The sequence below is a fragment of the Panthera uncia genome (genome assembly GCF_023721935.1).
Source record: "Panthera uncia isolate 11264 chromosome B3 unlocalized genomic scaffold, Puncia_PCG_1.0 HiC_scaffold_1, whole genome shotgun sequence".
Lineage (NCBI taxonomy): Eukaryota > Metazoa > Chordata > Mammalia > Carnivora > Felidae > Panthera > Panthera uncia.
Window position 1 is genome coordinate 13945444 of NW_026057582.1, and position 21742 is coordinate 13967185.

At 48.5% G+C, this 21742-nt stretch overlaps 1 protein-coding gene and 1 non-coding gene across 3 annotated transcripts in view; one reads left to right on the top strand and one right to left on the bottom strand.

The window, feature by feature from the left end:
* FOXN3 (forkhead box N3) overlaps window positions 1-21742 on the top strand; it is a 297410-nt gene that overhangs the window by 49621 nt on the left and 226047 nt on the right. The window contains exon 1 of one of the 2 annotated variants that reach the window (XM_049612348.1): window positions 8835-9804. The exons of the other annotated variant lie outside the window; for it this stretch is intronic. The gene's annotated coding sequence lies outside the window, so the exon portion shown is untranslated. Of the gene's footprint in view, window positions 1-8834; window positions 9805-21742 lie in introns of those variants that run through there. 2 annotated transcript variants of the gene reach the window in all.
* On the bottom strand, window positions 2462-2565 carry LOC125910467 (U6 spliceosomal RNA). Its single transcript, XR_007453977.1, has one exon. It is a non-coding gene; the product is annotated as a U6 spliceosomal RNA (small nuclear RNA).

Sequence of the window (21742 nt, forward strand, 5' to 3'; positions counted from 1 at the left end):
GGTCACCGCGCTCCGTAAGCACCCAATGAAAACAACATGTCCTGTGCTGCTGGCTAAGTGGGAGCACCTCCTGTCCCAGCTGCAAAATACTGCAGTACCCAGAGAGGACCTCTTACCCTTCAGATCACAAATAGTAATTCTTGTCCTGTGTTCAAGATGCATATGTTGGGGGCATTCGCTTATTATTTGTCATGCATTTGCCACCCATGACTAATCCTATTCTATGAATGAAATGGAAGGCGGGGGGGGGGGGGGGGGGGGGAATATTTGCATGACCTCACAAAGCCAAGTCTGTTGGTGGAGCCTGTACTTGAACCCACATTTCCTTCTGCTAATTGAGCAGGCCACTGTTCCTTCTAAACCATGACTCATAGGCCATCAGGAACTTCTGTAAATATTCTGATGGCTTTTGTCATCCCCTCTTTTTTTTTTTTCTCCAAAGGGCCAGATAGTAAACATTTTAGGCTGTGCAGGCCGTGTGGTTTTCTGTTGCAACTGTTCAACTCTGCCCCTGTAGTGGGAGAGCAGCCGTAGGCAGTGCGTAACCTAACGGGTGTGGCTGTGTTCCAAAAAAATTTTAGTAGCCAAAAGAGACCGTGGAGTGGATTTGGTCTGCAGGCTGTAGTTGGCCGACCCCCTGCTATAGAAGGTTCGCTATAGAAGGTTCCCCTCTCTGGGTTCCTCACGTTGGGCTGAAAAGTCAAGTTTAGGATCCTGGGCAGGCCCCGCCATCGTGTATAGGCCAATGTGTGGATTATGTCCTCGGCTGGGAAGGCTGGCTGGTTAGGATAAATTGGGAAGTTGTGGATGTTCAAGCAATAGACCGTTGCCTCACGAGCAGTAGACGGGGGATCATTCCATGAACGTGGGGGTTGATCTAAGGGGAGCATACTGGGGAGACTCAGCATTTGGGGCACTTAGCCCCCTGAACTAACCAGCCTGGGGGTGTTCTCCCCTGTAGAGTTGCATCATCTCCCCACACAACCAGAATGTTCCATTATGCCCAAAGTTTACAGCGATAATCCACAGGCTGTCCCATTTCTCACATCTGGGACCCCAAGTGATGTCTTAATTATGACAGATGTATTACAATGAGTTCCCTGGTCGCCTCGGGAAAAACAGGTTTAAAAACTAACCGTTCAAGTGTTCAGTTCACCTCCATGGCTCCCACCTAAGGGCACCCACATACTCAAGGGCAGTGCCCTACAAACAGTGCTGGAATTTGAGGGCTTTATCATTAAGGTCGGCAAGCTTGTTCTAGTTCTGATGTTCTGAGGGGGAGAACTATCGACCCCCCCCCCCCTTTTTAAAAATAGAACCAGTTCGAGATCTGGAACTAAGAACACAAAAGTTTTTCCACGGTCTTCAAGGAGCTGTGGCAACTATCAGGAACTCCTAATAAATTCCAGGAAACAATTTCAATGGTTTCTTTCTTTTTTTTTAGTAAAAATTTTTTTAGATGTTTATTTATTTTTGAGAGAGAGAGGGAGAGAAAGAGAGAGGCAGAGTGTGAGTGGGGGAGGGGCAGAGAGAGAGAGGGAGACCCAGAATCAGAAGCAGGCTCCAGGCTCTGAGCTGTCAGCACAGAGCCAGACGTGAGGCTCCAACCCACCAACCGAGCTTAACCAACTGAGACACCCAGGCGCCCCTCAATGGTTTCTTTTTTAAAAAGTTTCCAAATTGTGGGCACCTGGGTGGCTCACACTCACTTGTGTGAGGTCATGATCTCACACTCCATGAGTTCAAGCCCCACACCGGGCTCTGTGCTGACAGCTCGGAGCCTGGAGCCTGCTTCGGATTCTGTGTCTCCCTCTCTCTCTGCCCCTCCCCTGCTCATGCTCTGTCTCTGTGTCAAAAATAAATAAAAACACTAACAAATAAATTTTCTAAATTGAACTATAGTTGACACATAATGTTACCTTCGTTTCAAGCATACAACATAGTGATTCCACACCTGGGTACATTTTGCTGTGTTCACTGCAAGTGTGGAAACATTTCAGTGGCTTCCTGAGAGCTTAAACTGCAGAGAAAGAAGTGGAGGAAAGGTTTAAAATTTATGCTTAGGAGAAAGCAGGCTGGTCTCAGGCAGTTAATGTAAATAATGAGCAAATAATTCTTTAAGTTGGCTCTTAACTCTTGTTCTAATTCTCTTTCTTTTCTACATAATAGTAGTAAACAGTTGCATGGAATTCAGCCTGAGCTATGCATACCTGTGGGTATTTCCATATGTCAGTTTATTTAACCCTCCTCCCTGCCCACCCTCCGAGGCTGGCCCTATTACATCTCCATTTTGCAGGTGAGGACAGTAAGGCACTAAGAGGTGAAATGACTTGCCTACGTCCTCATGGCTTGGCAAAGGCTGCAAATGGCCTGTGTGCTCACCCACCCTGCCGTCTGGCTCTCGTCTTTTATTTATTTACTTAGTTGGTTAGTTTTTATTTTACTTCCAGTTAGTTAACATAAAAATCTGGAACGCTTCACAAATTTGTGTGTCAGCCTTGCACAAGGACCTTGCTAATCATCTCTGTATTGTCCCAATTTTATATGTAGGCTGCCAAAGGGAGCACTGCCTCTCATCTTTTAAATGGATGTTATGGCAGTCAGAGAAGTTCAAGTGTGTCCCTTCTGATGGATGCATCCCTTCCCAGGGCAGACCGAGCAGTCCCTCATTCCATCCCTCCCTCGACCAAGATTTCCAACACTTGCCATCTGCTGGGCGTGGACTCTGCCTGTGTATCTTGCTCAGAAGGTAGCCGTGTCCCCGGGGGTCATTCTGGCTGACAGCACTATTGGGTGAGGTGAAGGCGAGCCCCTGTGTCATGTCACCTCCATGAACTGCCCTTAGCCCGGAGGAGCACACGTGGTTCCCAAGGTGCACCTGTTAACTGAGCTCACGGGACAGGTGTAGCAAATCAGAAGGCTCGTGTATTTTAATTTGCAGTGAGAAATATTACTGCCTGGAAGGGGGTTGATGAGCTTGGGATTTTGGAAGGGAAGGCTGGACGACGTGAATGTTGAGCGCCATTGGAAACATCAGCTGGTCACAGTCCCCTGGGTAACTAGCCTCCATTGTTGCTGAGACACCAACCTCGGGATGGGGGGCTAACGCTGCCCCTCCCCGCCTCCGTGTGCAGGGTGGGTCTTGGGAGAGGCCTCGCCTGTGAGGAAGGTGGAGGGGCCTCCAGTGCTCTGCCCGCCTCTGCCCCTCCCTCCCTCTCAGGACACTTTAGTTCTCTAGATTTGTTAGCACATCCCATCTGTTTGGGAAGTGGGCATCTCTCTCTCTCTCTCTCTCTGGGACTTTGCATATATAGACCCTCAAGCTGGTGGGGGGAGTAGAGTGGTGACCCTGGGGGGGGGGCACATAATGACCAGTAACACTATTTTAATGGGAAAATCCAAGATCTTGGCTTCTGCTGCTTCCCTGGGTTCCTCACTGCTCCAAGAGGGTAAAGTGCACACTGCCCTGCGGCTACATCTTTTTTGAAAAGGTAATCGCTACGGGGCACCTGGGTGGCTCAGCGCGTTCAGCCTCGGACTCTTGATGTCGGCTCAGGTCATGATCTCATGGTTCCTGGGATTGCACCCTGAACCATCGGGGCTCCACACTGCTAGCACAAAGCCTGCCTGGGATTCTCTCTGTCTCGCTCTGCCCCTCCCCTGCTTATGCTCTCTCTCTCTCAAAATAAATTAATTAATGAATGAATGAAAACAAATAAAGTAATCTCTATGCCCAATGTGGGGCTTGAACACACGACCCCGAGATCAAGAGTCACATGCTCCACCGACTGAGCCAGCCAGGGGCTCTCAGTTTCGTCTTTTTTTCTTTCTCTCTCTCTTTTTTTTTTTAACATAAAATGGTACCAAAACCCAGCAGGTCCTGTCCTGAGCACAGAGAGGACTGATGTGGAGGGTTCAGGGCCTCACAGGGGGCACCAGGTCCTTCAGACCCAAAACTGAGTCAGCAGGGAAGTTCATCAGACCCTGACCATCATGCAGATGATGCAGTTGTTCTGAACGGAGAGGGAAGAGGGGGCCGGTGGCTGGGGTGGGACCTTGAGGAGGAGCCAGGTTGGGGAGGAAGGGGAGCTGAGACCACAGCTATACTTCCGCCCTCAGTTCAGGGCTCCCTTTTCTGCCGTCAGACCAGCGCTCCGTCCTCTCTCCTTGGGTCCCTTCCTAAAGCAGTCAGCCTCCCGCCCTCACCGAGGCTCGGACACGTGGACCCACTGTCCCCGTACCTGCCTGGCTGCAGCCTCATCAGCATCACCTGAACCATAGACAGACACCTTCAAAGGACACGGCTGGTCACTGACCAAGAGGTTGCGGCCCCAAGGTGACCCACCGCGGAGCCCCGCTCCTGCCCCATCGCTCCTGCCCCATCGACAAGGATTAAACCCTCAGCTCTGCAGGGAACGGAAATAGGGCTCTGTCTGCCCCGCTGGGTGTGGCATAGCCCCTTCTTCCCAAGCCGCACTGGAGAGCTCCTGCAGCCAGAGGCCAGGAAGGCACACCCATGTCACAGAAGGGTGGCCCTTTCTTGTCTCAGCGGGAGTGGGCAGGCCAAGAAGGAGCAGAACCAGCAGGGACAGGATGGCACCTGCCTAGGGGCCCTTTGGATCAGACTGCCGGGTTAAGTGTGCCACTTTTCTGCCAGTGACCTCTGGTAGTCATTTTCACCTGCTTGAGGCCCCGATCCCTCACCTGTAAAATGGGGGCAACAGCACCTGCCTCAAAGAGCCACTAGCTGCCGGGTGAGGGTCTGCGAAAAGCTGTGACCGGCTCCCAGTAGGCATGTGTGTGGGGCAGATGCAGGTTCTGTGTGGCCTGCCATCTCTTCAACTTAGGAGCCCTCTTTGAGACAAAAATGTAAAGTTACAAATACAAAACCAGGTTTAAGAATGAGCACGTATTTCAAATGATGAAAGAAAACATTAAAAAAGTATGTGTTTAAAAAGCTGACATCCCAGGGGCGCGTGCCTGGCTCAGTCGGTAGAGCATGTGACTCTTGATCTCGGGGTTGTAAGTCCGAGCCCCACGTTGGGTGTAGAGGTTACTTAAAAAAACTAAAATCTTAAAGAAAACACCCAACACTGACGTCCCGAACATCACAAATCCGAAAAATAGCACAGTATTGTTAGTAATCAGCTGTCTCGTGTTGGTTTGCGTACAAATGTACAAAAAAATGACTTCTTTTGTACATTTTTTGGGGCTGTGGACTCCTTGATCACTTCCTCAGAGGGCGGTGATTTTGGAATGCCATTTTCCCTCAAGAGAATAGCAAGGTAGTACACGCACTTCTCTAGCATGGTTGGTTGGGACCTGTTTTCTATTCTTGATGGATTAGGAAAAAAAGCTTGTTTGCTTCGCAGGTGGTTATTGGTAATGCCATGTAGGGTTTTAGGATTGTAGTCAAATGTGGGGGAACCTCTCTCAGGTTTCTTTCATACTGGAGCCATAAGGTTTCAGGACATTTAAGTGTTTTTGTGCAGTGATTAAGCTTAGATAAAGAAGGTGCTCATTCACCGTTTTCTGGGGTCCCTCCCGGCCGTGGAAGGGGCTGTGTGAGCGAGGGGTGCTAATGCTTTAAGCCTCAGTGTCTGTGGATAAATCCTTCTCCTCAAAACATGTCCGTCAGAGCCCATTGGATTATTATATTTGACATTCATCTTTTCAATTTTTTAGTTTTAGGATTTCTAAAGAACGTGTTCTCATTGACAAGAAATACAATCTTACACGAGTTCAGTGTGTGCAACGGTCTCTCCTTCAGTATCATTTGCTAACTGTCTACTCTGATCAGCCTCTCTCCTGTTGATTGTTGGGGGCATTTGATGACACAAATAGGATGGCACAAATTTGATGACACAGATAGGACACAGCTCAGTATCTTCATCTAGTAGCTGCTCAATAAACGTAGCCGTCGAGACTGGCATCACCCCTCCATTGGCTCCGATTTGGAGCCGGACACTCGGAGATCGAAAATTGGGACATTGTCCCCCGGGAGTTGGGAATGGGCCCAGCTTTGGGTCCAAGTCCGAGACCTAAGTGGGAGTCAGGTTTTGTCTCAAGTTATAACTAGAACTGCCCTCCCTCATTAGGAGCGAATTCTCTACAGTTTTATCCGTTCGTGAATTCTTCATTCAGCAGTAATATTCTGTTAATACGGCCACAGTTACCCATTAAACCATACTTTTTAAAGAGCTCAGTGATAATGTTTAATTTCCTACGTTTCCCCCAAATCTGTTGATCCTTATCAGGTCCAGCCACAAAAATTTGTCAAAATACGGTTTTATCTGTTTGGAACGTTAAAGGCTCTCCTGTAGGGGAGCTGTCTGCGCACAGGGAAATCTGAGTTGCCTCTAACTCTGCGCGGGTATCTGCTGGGGCTGCAAATGACAGAAGGGCCACTTCCAGTGTCTGAACGACAGAGTGTTGGCCTGTGCACTGGGTCCGAGCGGGGCCTTCCCGTTCTCTAATGCCCACCCATCACCTCTGGAGCCGACAGTGGGGTCAGGCCACACACACCACAGGACTGAAAGTTTGGGACCCTGTTGAACACTGGCATGGAAACTACCAGTGTGCATTCTGACATGTGGCCTTCTTTGGGCTTCGTTTGCCTCCTTCAACGAGGGGCTCATCCGACACTGTTGGTAAAGTCCTTCCCAAGGGTAACCTTTAAGATTTTATTTCCTCTTTACATTAATTGGTTTTTGTAATGAATAAACAAATCTTTTTCTGGCCAGTGCTGTCAGGCCAAGAATGCAATTACTAAATAAATAGTTCTGTTGAGATTAAATGATAATTCGGGGCAGTCAGCCTTAGTGACTTTCTTCCTACTCATGAGTTGTCGATTTTGATCTAGAAAATGAGCCATGGAGGACGGGAGGGAGGAGCCCTAGAAAATGGCCGAAAAAACCGGCCCTGACTTGGTAAGCGTAGATTTTGCGCGGAAAACCCAACTTGGTTGTTCATTCACAGGAGATCCGGGGAGGTCTGTGCGGGGCCTCTTTTTCTTACCATAATCACTGGTAATGGTTTGCTCTGATGCTGGTATCACAAGGAAGCTGAGAGAGATTGAATTTGGATCCAGAGGGAGCTGGTGTTGGCAGAAGCCAGGGAGACTCCCAATGGCAGTGGGATCAGATCCCTGTGCATAGCCGAGGGTTTCTCGGGATTGCAACCACAGACCTCAGCTTTCTGCTTCATCCACTTTTTTTTTTTTAATTTTTTTTTTCAACGTTTTTTTTTAATTTATTTTTGGGACAGAGAGAGACATAGCATGAACGGGGGAGGGGCAGAGAGAGAGGGAGACACAGAATCGGAAACAGGCTCCAGGCTCCGAGCCATCAGCCCAGAGCCTGACGCGGGGCTCGAACTCACGGACCGTGAGATCGTGACCTGGCTGAAGTCGGACGCTTAACCGACTGCGCCACCCAGGCGCCCCTCTGCTTCATCCACTTTTTACAGAGCCTTTGGCTAGTCTTGAGACAAGATTCCAGTTGTGGCACTGGGAAAGCTTGCAAGGAAGCGTACGGGGCCAGTTTATGACGGAATGAACTCCTTGGCCTTGGTACCCAGATCTCTGTGGGAATGCCATGGATGTGAAGATCTCTGGCTTGGGTGCCGGAGAGGCGGTCTGGCCCCCATCTCCAGTGCGTGGGGCTTTCTGAAGATTCTGGAGCACCTGTGGGGGGCACAGGGGCTGCCTCGATTGGGGGTGAGTTACCCTTCTGTCCAGGATCCATGGGGAAAAGTTAATCCGATGAGTAGTGCAGTCAGTGTATGTTCATTGTGGCTTGCTGATTCTCGAATGTGTTTATAGAGTTGCCTGAGGTTGATCTGTGCCTTGATCTAATCCTCTGTAACTGAGATTTTGGAAGACAGTTCTGGTGGGCTGGGCAGTGGTGTTTCTAAACCGGCAGGCAGTAACTACCTCACTTAGTGGGCAAAGTGCAACAGAGAGAGTTCAGAAATGGTTTCTAGTGAAATGGTGCTCTGGCAGCATTGGCTTGAGGTGACACTGTCAGATCTTGACCTTGATGGCTGTGGGCTATTGAGAAAAGGTTCATTTGTTGGATTGGGGGAGGGGGAGGGAGCGGCCTGGAGAGAGAGAGAGTAGATTGGTCTATGAGTTGCATAACGGGCACCTTCAGAGTGCTTGTGCCTTCTGAGGGTCCGTCCAAGTGGGACATGGGGATAGACTTGGAGTTTCAGGCCTGGCCCCTGGAGTTGTCACCGTCACGAGTTATTGGTTGCTGTTGTTTTTGCAACCGTTGTGCTTCACGATTCATGTGGGAGCACAGTGCTGGTGTATGACCATCGCCCCGGGTCTTTTGTAGATACGTTTGTCTGTTCAGTGAGTGGTGGCCATGTTCTCTGGGAGCATCAGGAGCTGGGCCTGGGAAGACAAGAAGGAGTGTCGTGGTCCGTGGCCCATTTGAAAAATGCTGCGCGAAAAACCCAAATCAAACGATCCCCCAAATTCTCCGACAAAGCAGCCCAGGGTATAGACCGTGCGGATAACGCTGCATTTCTGTGATCTTGGGAATTAGGTATGGGTGGCGTAAACAGGTTAGAGAATGCAGCGGCTATGAGGGTGGGCTCTGTGGGCCTGAAACTCATGGGGTCATACCTTTTCGGTCCCGCTCTACAAGCATCGCCGGCAAATGGCCTTCATTTCTGTAAGCTCAGCATCCTCATCTGTAAGAGGGTGACGGTACCTGTCTCATAAAGATGGCGGAAGGAAGAAAGAAATCACGCAGGCAACGCTCCTGGAGAGTCGGAAGCTCCTGGGAGCGTGGTGTTGTTATGCACGTCTTATAATTCCTTGGATTGCACCAGCTGGGTACTTGGTGTTCATTGTTTTGGCTGTTGTTGTGCAGGAGCCTTGAAGATCCCCAGGCAGAGTTCCCATTACCTTCGGTCCTCCCCAGGAAGCTAGAGGAGGGCCATGGTGCTGAGAGCATAGCGGACCAGCCGGGTTTCCCACCAACCAAGGGAGAGGCGATCTCTGTCTGTCCGACACGTTACCAGGGAAGGACCCACGTGTGGCTGGATTTGAAAGCAGTATTTTGCCCACACCTTTCTACAGAGAGATGACAGGAATTGAGTTAGTGGAGGGCTGGAGGGCAGCTGAGTGTTCAATGGAATGCCACGTCGGGCTTTTCCATTTCTTTGGTTGGAATTGGGTTTTTACACATTGTTTGATTAAAAAAAACCAACAAACAAACAGAAACCAAAAACCAAAACAAAACTGCAAGAACTCTTGCACAGAGGACCAAAAGAATGGCTTCTAAGCAAAAACATGCCGAACACGTGAACACCAACCAGATTGCGTCGGTAGGTGGCAAAGTACTTTGCTATAAATATTGCAAGACTCCTTTCTCTACTTACAAGAAAAATCGCGTTGCATTTCAGACAACAGAAATGGCCGGACCAGCCTTTAGTTCTTGTGCAAGAAACTGAAAACAATGTGAAAGATTTTCCTTAAATGGACGCGGAGCTCGGCTTGGTCTGGGGTTGAAGTCAAAGGCCCCGGTCTCCCTTTGCCTTATATGCGTTATTTCTCATACGTTATGCAAGATTCCCCAGGCCCCAAACCATTCACTTTTTCCTGTAATCTCGAGGTGTGCCCAGGGTACATCTCAGCCTCCGACCTTTCTGCTTTCACTTTTGGTTAGTCAGAACCTCCATCTGGCGGGATTTGAATATGAGTGTTTTCTGTGGCTTTTCTGTGGCTCCTTTTCAAAGCATTCAAAGCAGTTTAAAAATACAGAATGTTCAGCGATCTGACCAAGAGCTAATGTAAGTACTTATTTGGGGACTATTTTTAAAAAGTTGACTAGGGCAGGTTTGAACCTCTTAACTCTGCGTCTTGGAAATAGACCCTAAGATTAAAAAAAAAAGGTTCAAGAAACATGTGACGACGTCTCCACAGTCATAATGCTTTCCGTAGTGGTAGTAGTAGCAAATATAGCACAGTCTAGAAAAACAGAAGAGCTAAAATTCTGTATTTAATATTAAACAGGAAGCTCAACAGAGGAGTCTGCAGCAACATGGTGGGTTTTCAAACAAACCTGTTGCCGAGTTTCTCTGTAACGAGAAGTCTCAATGAGAACTCTTACTCTGTGAAAATGGTGGGTTTTCACGGAAATCTCCACCCAAACGTGACCACTGGAAGCAGGTTCTGTGCTGTAAGGTTTTGGAACAACCCCCCTTCCACCAGAGCCAAAGGGAAGTTTGGAAGCACACTGAAAAGCTCTCCAGGAGTGGGAGATACTCTGCACTTTTGTCTCGCCTTTGTGCAGAGCCGTGCAGAGCCGTCACTCACCCAACATGTGCATGTGAATATTCTTTCTGAAGACCTGGGCTTCATTTTAAGGTCAGCCCTCAATTTCTAGAGAATATAATTTGCTGCTATTTTTAGAGCATCATGATTGCTCGTAATAACTAATGGAAAGAAAAAACTCAACAGAAATAAATGTGTAACAGCTGTGTCTGCTTAAACTTGATTAAAGGCAGTAAAAAAAAAAAAGTAAACAGAAGAATGAACGTGATAATGGACGAAGGAGAGCCCAGTATCCCTCTCATTGTGAAAAGTTTCACAGACGTAACTTGCTTTCCTCTGGAGGCTGGCGATGTCTGTGTTTAAAGTTTACTTTACTGTTTGTCTTGAGTGGGATCAGTGTTGTAGTGAATAATTTATAGCCAGCATGAATGAGCTCATTAGTCACCTTTTCAGACTTTAAATGCGTTTTGTGGTTGTCATTACTGGAGCCTTCTGTTCAGCCGCCGAGCAAAATGACAGTTTGGCAGTTGGCTGCCTCCATATCGGGCAGCCCGCTCCCCTTCAGGTCTGTGTTGCTTTTATATTTCACTGAAACCTTTCCTTTCTATCCCGGGGCTGGTCCAGGGACTCTCACATTTCAGATGCCTTTTGCACCCCAAGCTTAAATGAGAAGTTTTTCGTGGATTAAAACACCAAAAAAAAAAAAAAAAAATTTCAAGTGGCTTCGGCGGAGAGAAGGGAGGGGGGGGAGTGGTCTTTTTTTTTTTTCCCAGCAACTGCTGTGTGTTATTCCCTTTGTGCTGGGTTTGATATTCAAGTTATTCAGACACAGCAAGCTGGGGAGTCGCTGTGCCGGGCACTCACACGGCGGCAGGCTTTTCTGGCCAGGGGTCGTCTTCGGAGTTTGGAGGGGGAAGCGTGTTTCCGAGGAGGTTTGCGTTTTTACAGACTGGAGCATCCATGTGATGTGGGTGGGTGTGGACGAAGAAACAGACTCCAGAAAATCTGCCAGGCCAGATTTCCAGGGCCAAAGAAAACCACGTTTTTCCTACAAAGGGGTGGTTTGATGACCTTTTGGGCTCACGGCCATCTGGGGGTCCAGAGCCTGGGGAGTGGCCATGACTTCTTCCTCAACTCAGTGTCTTCCTAGTCCAGATCATTGAGAGAAAGCAAACTGTTGCAGCTGCCTGCCCCCCATGCCTTTGGAGACTTGCCTGGGAGGCTGGTATGTGAGGAAGAGCCCGGGCATGCCAATAGCAGGTGGGATTTCTTAGGAACGGATGTCATGAGGTTCATCCCTCCCTTTGAACCTGGCCTGGGCAGCCTTCAGAGAGCCCTGACATCCACTCTCTGGGACTGGACGCCATCCGGAAGTCCGGGACACCGTGGCATGCCCACCTTGGTCCTCGGGTAGCCTCTGCTGGCACGCAAGGCGCATGGACGCTTGCCCGGGGAGATCTCAGCCAATGGCCTGGGCCTCTGTTCCAAGGTCCCTTTGACGTTTCCTATGAGCAACAGGCACTAATGGCTGCCATCACCAACGTGGGCAGCACCCCCTTCCGGGATCCATATTGTTAGACAGCTGGCCTAGCACTGTGTGAGGCATGTAGGAAAGATGTTCAGTATTCCTCTCTGGAAGAAATGCCAACTTAAAAAGGACGCCTGGTTGTTTGGGGGCCAAATCTTTGAAGCCAGTGACAGTCACGTGTCTTTGAGCTCAGAGGCATTGGGTGCTTTTGGTGCACCCACAGAGAGACAGCAGTCCATTTGGCCGCTTCCTTCCCAGCCCCCACCCCTTATGAGACCCGAGTGCTCACGTGTACTCATGCCTCACAATTTACGGGCACGGGTTGCTTGCACCTGAATCGAAATATTAAAGGCACATGAGAGGTTATTTTGGGAAGGAGTGGGGCTTCCAAAACAGAAAGTGTCGGTGAACTGCACCGTCCGATAGAGAATAGGTTTGGCAGTCGCAGTAAGTTGAAAGGTTGTTAACCCCACCCCAGAAGAATTTTGTACGGCAGGGAAATATATCGGTGATATCTTAATCCCCGCAACGTTTCCCAGAGACGTCATCAACTTTGTAGCTTTTGCTTTTGTTTTAAAGAGACGGTCTTAGAGAGAGGAATTAATTGTCTTCTTTCACATTCTTCTGACAAAGTAAAATGAGAGAAGTTATTTTTTGGCCTGGTTTAGCCTTTGGCAGGACGTAGAAACTGAAACCCAAGAGACTGTGGTACTCGGTGTGCTCAGTAAAGACAGGAAAACAATAAAAGCTCTTGAAAACTTTGGAGGAGGAAAAGGTTGATGATGCTACTTTTCTATTTTTTTTTCTTTTCTTTTTTTAATTTCTACGTTTCTTTATTTTTGAGAGGCAGGGAGAGATAGAGCATGAGCGGGGTGGGGGGGGGGACAGAAAGAGAGGGAGACACGGAATCCGAAGCAGGCTCCAGGCTCGGAGCCGCCAGCCCAGAGCCCGACGTGGGGCTCGAACCCACGAACTGTGAGATCATGACGCTTAACCGACTGAGCCACCCAGGCGCCCCAATGAGGCCACTTTTCTTTGACTGATCTGTGTAGTTATTAGATACCAGCTTGAAAGAACAATAAAAAGAAGCATTTTTTTTTTTTTCCTGTTAAGCGATCAATATTTTTGATTACCGCTATGCCACATGCTATGAGCAGAAGAGAGGTAGAAGACAGGGTCCTTGCCTCTCTGGGCACTTATAATTGGTTTGATGCTCAGCATCTAGTTGATTTATTTTTTATTACAAAGGTACACCATACAGTATTGATTATGACATAGAAGCTGCACTTTGGCTCTTTGTAAGTAGTGCCTTTTCATTCTATTTAAAAGCCCCTCTTCCCTTCCTTCTCCTTTATTTCCTGCTCACCATTTTTCCTCTCTTGAACCCCACCACTCTTATCCGTCATGTCCTTGACCCTCAGGGGATTCTCCAAGAAAAATTCAAAGGCTGCGGATTGATCTGAAGCTTCCCTTGGCTCCTACCTGGAACCTAACTCCAAACCCTGGAGCCAGACTGTGTGGGTTCAAATCCCAGCCCACCACTTACCAGTTGTGTGGCCTTGGGCAGGTGGCCAAACCTCTTGGTGCCTCAGGTTCCTCGTTTATTTATAAGACGGGCATGATAGTCGTACCTACCTCACAGGGTTAATGTGAGGCCGAAATGAGTCAATATTTGCAAAGCCTTAAGAATACTGCCTGGCACCGAATACGTGCCATGTTAAGTGTTTGTTAAATATGGTTGGTCATTATTCATGTGTTCCATATTTGCAAATCCACATCCTTGCTAAAAATTATTTGTAACCCCCAAATTAAAAAACGCTCATGGTGCTTTTGTGCTCACTTGTGGATGTTTTGGCAGAATGACCAAAAATTTGAGTGGCCCAGTGGGCACTTTCCCAGCTTCTGACTTCTTGTTTGAGCTCTCATACCATAAACAAGTATCTGTTCTGTGGTCTATCTTGTGCTATGCTTTCTGTGCTTTTCCCCTGGTGATTTTTCTGTTTAAAATGGCACCTAATCGTAGGGCTGAAGTGTTTAGTGTTCCTGAGTGCATGAAGGCTGATTGCCTTGTGGAGAAAATACAGAAGCCTTGTTAGAGAATCTTTGTTCAGACATGAGTTAGAGCGCTGTTGGCCGTGAATTCCATGTTAATGAATCAACAATATATATTAAATAAGGTGTCTTTAAATGGAAACACAGCAAACTGTGGTTATAGACTCATCGGTTAACAAAAATGCAGTCACCCGCAGCTCGCAGGAACCTGACCGTGTGTTTCCCCTAGGAGCAATAGTTCAGTATTTGCTAATTCATTGTTTGTGGAGACTTTATAGAACACAACTTGCACGAATAACGACAATCAACTGTAGATAAATGGAGTTCAAGAGCACAGACTGGCAGCCTTTTCTAGGGCAAGCTTCTGACTGCCAGAGTCTCCCTTGGAAGGGCAGGAGAAGCAGAAGTAATTCTGGCCACGTGGAGTGCCTCAGCTGGACACAGATTTTTCTATCAGATCTGGAAAAAAAAAAAAAAAGATATAACCACATCTGGTCTTTTATAAGCACAAATCGTTACAGAGGATCAATGGGAAAAGAGAGTCCATCTTCCCCCTCCCCCACAAACTCTTAACTCAAGAGTATTTTCCCTTATCTTTGGACCTTTGTAAGAGTTTGTAGAGAAAGTTGGATCCTGAAAACCTATACACTGAAAGCCTTCAAACCACCGGACAAAAGACACCACAACACAGGGTATAATGTGTGTTATACTTAGCAATTCTCTTTTTGCTCAGAGCCCCGGCCTTTTCAGAAAGGAATCGGTTTGTCCCTTGTGGTAGAAAAGATCACAAAATACCTTAACTTGGTGGAAAGCTTTGCCAACGTATTTATTTCCCCCCAAACTGTTACTTTATGAAATGTTTGCCGGTTGTTTCACACATATGGTGTATGAGAATGTGAAGATGGTCCTGAATCAGGAAGGCTTCACTCAAAATGACTGGAGAATGCAAATGGCGGGGACCAAAGGGGGTGTGGTGGCCAAGGTGGCCCACAGAATATAATAATACGCTTGTAGCCTCTTATTTTGGCAATTTCCGAGTTTTCATGATTTTAAGCCCTGTCCCAACAACCCCCCCCCTAAATACAATGTTGCGTATTCCAGGGCTTGTTTTCCGTAACTACTGACTGAGCGTCTCCTGTGTGTGTCAGGCCCTTGAGTCTCTGTGTGGCGTTTACTGGATCGCAGGGGTAGGCAGTCTGGTGGGCATGTTAACAGCCTTGCTATGGTATCTCCCTTGGCTAAATTCCTAGAGGTTGGAAATTCAGGGTCAATGGCTGGGCTCGTTTAAGTTGTAATTGAACAGTTGAGCCAAGTCACCATCTTTCGGACACCCACACCAACACTGGTATGATTATTCCTTCTCGGCCTGTGCCAATCTGATAGCTGAAATGAGATCTCACAATTGCTTTAATTTGCATTTGTTTTTTACTGAGGTGGAGCCTCTTTTCGTGGGTATATGATCATTTTTGTTTCTCTTTTGGTGGATTTGCCCCTTTCTCATTAGGGTGCTGCTTTTTTTTTTTTTCCTCATTGATTGTAGGGGCTATAAATTTAAAATATTAACCTCTTTATCTGTGTATGGCACATATTTCCTCATTTTTTAATCTATCTTTTAACTTGATTTATGACTCTGGCAGTGCACGCAAATTTTAAATTGGTATGCAGTCAAATATGTCAATATTTTCCTTTTGATTTATTTACTTAACAAAAAAAACAGTGCTAAGTGCCAGGGCACCATTATATGTGTTTTACAAGTATTAATTCATTTGATCTTTGTCAGAGCCCCGTGAAGTGGGTATTGCTGTTATTCTCCCTCCCTGCCCATTTTTTTTTAAGATGAAGAAACTAGGTGGGGAGAAAGAAGTTAAGTACTTTAACTAAGGTTAGCCAGCTGGTACGTGGTGAAGTGAGAATATGAACCCAGTCCCAGGTTTTTATGCTAGCCTTTAGGCTATACGACCTCCGGCCGTGGTGCTTTGCTCTGTGTGTGTGTGTGTGCGCGTGTGTGTGTGCACGTGCACGCACATGTGTGCGTGTATTTATGTGTGGTCACTTCATAAATCTCCCCGGGTCTCCTGGATCCTTGAGGGCAAGAGCTACACCTCTTACCTTTCCAGCTTCCTTCCCAGTCCCCTCCACACAGTCCTGGGCCTAGAGTAGATAGATGCTTCATACGTAGTTGTTGAGTGAATGAATGGACTAAATCTGGATTCTGGATCATTCGCTCACACATATGGCCCCATGGGTGTTCTAAGCCTCAGCTGACAGGTTCTGTGTTCCCATGTTGTCTCCAGCAGGTGACTTGATAAGCTTAGGTTTGGGGAGGGGCACGTGAGCTAATGAACTTCACTCTACCGGTTTGGCTGTACTTTCCCTTACCACACATCCCTCCCTCCCTTCTCTCCTCAAATAAGCCTCCTGGCTCTGTTCCCTGCTGGAGAAATTCAAAGAAGCCTTTTCCCAGGCTACACCCTTCAGAACCTGTCATGTAAACACCAAGAATGCACAGGAGGAAAGCCCAAGAGAGGATGAAGAGCAGGTGGCAAGACCCTGGACCAATCCGTGAAACTCTTCAAGAGTGGGGGGCCTCCCAGCTCTCACGCTGGGTCTCTCTTCCTCCTGGGCCCAAGGGAAGGAAGCCAGCAGCCCTTTTACCATTACAAACAGCATTCTCATATATTATCTCAGAGAGACTTAGTCAACCCATGATTAAGGGGTTTCCTTTGACCATAATCTTCCCTTCTCTTCTCGTATTTGACAAATCCTCTTGGTTTTTCCCTTGAAGGCTTTCATACGTTCATTTTTTCCAGTCTCGCTGACTGTTCTCTAATTCGCAAAGCGGGGGTCCCTCAGCCTCCAGCAGCAGCACCCCTGGGAGCTTGTTAGAGATGTGAAGTCTCAGGCCACAGCAGAGACCTGCTGAATCACAAACTCCAGGGGTGGGGGCCAGCAAGCTGCGTTTTAATAAGTCGTACGGGTAATTTTGGTGCGGACTCAAGGTTGAGGACCACTGCTCTAATGGGATCCTCCCCCCCTTACAGAACATTGTATACGTAATGGGTGTTCATTGTAGAAGACATGGCATATAATAGACACGTTTGAAAGAAGCAGGCCAGAAAAATTACCCCATAACTCTCCTACTCAGAGGGGATCCCTACTTTAATATTTTATAATTTCTGAAAACATAGTAAAAAAAAAAAAACCCTTTATTCCCTTTTGTATGGATTCTGGCATTGCTTTCTCAGTACTTTTGTCTGCTTTGGGTCTCTTACTTTTTTCCTTCCTTCTCCCAAAACTCACCTTGAATCCACAATTCCATTCTTCTCCTCCTCTTCCCCCTTCTTTTTAAATTGAGTTATATTTGACATACAACATTGTGTGTAAATTTAAGGTGTCTGACATATAGATTTGATACATTTATATTACAGTATGATTGCCACTGTGGCATTAGCTAATACCTTTGTGGTGTCACATTGTTATCATTTGTTTTAGTGTTGAGAACAATTAAAATCTAGTCTGTTAATGTTTATAATACAGGTTTCTTGTCGATAATTACTGTGCTGTATTAGGTCTCCAGGACTTATTTATCTACTAGCTTCAAGCCATTCATCTTTTTAAGCATATTTCTGATAGCATAACTTCTGCACTCAAAAATATTCGAGGGTGGTTCGGTCGGCTAAGTGTCCGACTTTGGCTCAGGTCGTAATCTCACGGTTCGTGAGTTGGAGCCCCGCGTCGGGCTCTGTGCTGACAGCTCAGAGCCTGGAGCCTGCTTCGGGTTCTGTGTCTCCCTCTCTCTCTGCCCCTCCCTTGCTCACACTCTGTCTCTCTCTCAAAAATGAATAAACATTAAAAAAAATATATTCAATGAGTTTGTCTTGCCCTTTGAATTAGTGCTTAGAAACTGCTCATTTTAGCATTCAAGGAGTTTTGTCATACGGTGTTTCCGCTCTTCTCCACTAATACGCATGGCCTCATAGGTGCCATTGTGTGGCTCTTGACCCAGTGCTATGTACTTGGTAAGCACTCAGTAAATATTTGCTCAAGGAACAAATGCATCTCCTAATACAATCAAGTCATATTTGATAAATCTGTATGTGCCATTTATTTCTCCTACATGGAACAGTGGTTTCTGCTGTAGTGCCTGCTTAAAATGTCTGGGATCCCTCCTAGAAGATTCTGATCCATTAGGTTGTGGCTTCCTGGGTATCCCTAAGAGAAAAGCTCAGATCTATAACATGCCTTCCCCATTTCCACAGATCCAGGACGAACCCATCTTTATTAGATATCCTCCTTCCAAAGTCATCCCCAGTCCCGTTGTGCCCAATGAGTCCACCCTGCCCCCTCGCCTCAGCTGTTAGGAGGGGGTGGGCAGAAAGGAGTTGCCTAAGTCAGGCTGAGCCAATCAGGTTATTTCCCTGAGAACTGAGTCATGTAGTGGAAGACAGAGGCAGTCAGAAGGTGGTGGGTGCTGAAGGTCAGAAGGTTATTTGGACTTGGTGTGGGCAGCCACGTGTGGTCATAAGCGAGCAGAGGAAGCCGACCCGCAGGCACGAGAGTGGAATAGATATGCAGAGGGAAGGAGGAAAGATGGTGTGGTCTCAAAGGGAAGGAGGAGGAGGGGGAGAGAAACTGCCTGATGACGCCCGGGTTCTAAGAAGCCCAGCGGTGCTGCCTGCCCAGGGCTTCCCGGGTTCCTGCTCATGTGTCTTCACTTGAGTCAGCTGGAAGGATCCCCGACCAGGCGATCATCTTTGCAGGCCTGCCTCACATTCCTCCGCATATATATGAAAGTCCCCCGCCTTCCCGCCTGCCGTGTCCTCCTCTCACTGCTCATCTCTCCAGGTGTTACTGCCTCAAGGGGGGTTCGGGGGCTTCACCCTGAACTTTTCCATAAATAATCACGTTGGCCAAAGAGCCAGTGATGGGGAAAGGGGCTTTCATGTTGCGGGGCAGAGAAGCCTGTGGGAGAAGAAAGAACAAAACCTCAGGGGGAGGGGCACTCTGCACACAGGAGGAGCCTGAAGTTCCACACTGACTGGGGACCCACAGGGCTGGAGTCCAGACACATGTGTGTCTCGGGCCCATGCCCAGAAGGCGCTGTTGAAAGGTCCCAGAAGGTCCCCAGCCAGGAAGTAAGTGTCGCCCAAAGTGAGTTCCAGGGCACACGCAGGATTCTTCTGTCAAACGTGTTTATAGAACAATGGTTTCAACAGTTCCACTCGGTGTTTGGAGACTTCTCAGGGTCTAAGGCACAAGGGTGCTTTTTGAAAAGTTCAAGAGGGGAGTTGAAAATGGAGTCGTCCTGAAGAATTTGGCCGCTGCACCCTTTTGTCAGGGAGCATGTTGCAGAGCTGGGGTTGGACGGAATTAAGAGGTGGAGAGGCCACTCTGAGCCTTCCTTTGGCTTTGGGCAAATATGTGGATCCCCCCCATTTCAGACAGACAGGGAGGCAGACATGAGTTGAGTAGTCTGCTCTCCACACCAGGCAGTGCTGGTCCACCGTTCCCTCTTCAGAGTGACCTCTCTTGCCACGTTTGTAACGGGAGAGAGAAATTAAGGCACACAGATGGTCCCTGACTTAACGATAGTTGGACATACAAGTTTTCGACTTTGTGATGGCGTGAGAGCGATACACCTTCGGTAGAAACCAAACTTCAGATTCTGGATTTGGATCTTTCCCTGAGCTAGTGAGGTACCTTACGATCCTCTTTCGGGATGCGGCAAAGCCTCAGCTCCCAGTGGCCACACCATCAGTGGGGTAAGCAACTGATATACTACAGCCATTCTGTACCTGCACAACCATTCGGTTTTTTGCTTTCTGTACGGTAGTCAAGAAGTTGGATGAGGTATTCAACACTTGGCGTCAGATGATTTTGCCCCGTTGAGGCTAACGTAATGTTCTGTGCGCGTTCAAGGTGCGCGTTCAAGTTTAGCTAGGCTGAGCGGTGATGTTGGGCCGGTTAGGTATGTTACATGCGTTGTCGACTTAGGGATATTTTCAACTTAAAGATGGGCTTATTGGGAGGTTAACCCCATCCTCAGCTGAGGCAGGTCTGTACGTTGGAGAATGGAAGAAACCAAAAACATGCAGAAGAAAGGCAGGCTAATAAAAGACAGCTTGTCTCACCTTACCCCACCCGCTGCCTAGGGCTTCTCCTGCCCCAAGGCTTACCTGTTTTAAAGGTTTTGTTCACGTTAGGATGGCTGGTTTGGACACAGGAGGCTAAACAGCTTGCACGGAGAATTTTGAGAAGGACATATTCCGTGCACTTGAACCCTGGGGACAAAGAAAGGACTGGAAGGAAAATGAACATGCCATTTCCCTTCCTGTAAAGAGATATCTAGCTATGGTGTGAGGGTAGTTGGCCACGGGGAGGGCTGGGAGCTGATGATGCAAGAGGAGGAGGGAAGGGGAGTGTTTCTTCCTCTCTGGGTGGGCAAGGGGCTTGCACAAAGGTCTCTGGCCTTGATTCCTTTGATGGGGGAATTCAGCAGCCTCAACTGATACACTGGAGGAGGGTCTCCACTGGAGCTCAGTCGGGCTTTTGTCACTTAAGTTCTGACGCTTAGTCTCTGGCGCAAGGCTTCAGTCGTCTCTAGCTTGTTTCTCTCATCTTACACCTCTTGCTTGATGAGTTTGGGTAGGTCCCATCAAGTGCTGGGTAATTCAAAGGGGTGGGGCTGGATGACCTCGGGCTTTCCCTGGGCCCCCACCTTGGAATCCTCTCTGGGGTGGGATCTGCCCGTAGAACTAACTGGTAAGTAATAAGGCCTGTGGGGGAATGCCTTTGCCGAAGACTTGGCACCCACCACATTGAGGCTTTGTGAAAAAGGAATGACTCCCAGATCTATTGGGGTTTCCTTATATTTTGGAAAAAAAAAATTGAGAAGCCCTTGGGATTTTTCCTCCCCTTTCGGGGAGGTTAAAAGGGACTGCAGACAAGGGGGGTTTCAGAGGGAGATCATTCTCTCGCTGGTTTTTCTGCAGTTTTCGGGAAGCTCAAGATGGCCGGCCTGCTGGCTCAGGTGGGCTTAGGTGGGGGTGGGGGTGGGTTGTCACCTGGGCTTCTCTGTGGAGGAACCTACTGAATTGGCTACGTGGGAGTGGTGTGCAATCATATTTTTATTTATGTCACCACCAGGGTGTCCTGTTGGACTCTCCTTTCGTCCTCTCCCAAGGCTGCTGGTTGGTGTGGCTTAAGCAGTGGGTGGCCGTCCTTTGGAGGAGCCCAAAGACTTGGAGTGGTGGCTGCGCCGGTCGCTGGGTGGCCCTGCGAATTGTCTGTCGGGTTCCCGAGAACTCAAAATGTGAAGGCGATAAGGCTGGTTTTTTTTCCTCGAGGTTTATAAGTCGGTCGCGGCGCCCAGCATTTCCCCACTGGAGAGGCCCCACCGGCGTGGCCTTTAGGACGGGCCTCCTGCTCGCCTGTCTGTAATGGCCACCCTCCCTCCCCGAGCAGACGCGCGCCGGCAGACGACAGGAGGAGCGGCCACCGGGGCGGGAGGCTGCGGTGCCTTTGTGCCTTTCCTCCCGGGGCTCCAGGTGGGCGCTGGAGGAGGGCCGGGGACTGCCCCGGGAGCCCCGCCAGGACGCCGTAGTTGGGGAGAAGTGGAATCTCTTCTCCCCCTCGCAAGCCTCGCCCGCATCGTAATTCTTTTTATTTTTACTTTCGAGCCTTGTAAGGCATGCGGATGGGGTAGGAGCGTTCCGGCGACACGTTGCCAGCGGCGCAGCGCCGGCCCGCCCGCGTGGCCGGAGCCCGGGGAAGGGGCAGGCCGTGCGCCGCCCGCCCGCCCGGCCGCCCGGCCCCGCCGCCCACGGTCATGCCTTACAAGGCTCGAAAGTAAAAATAAAAAGAATTACGATGCG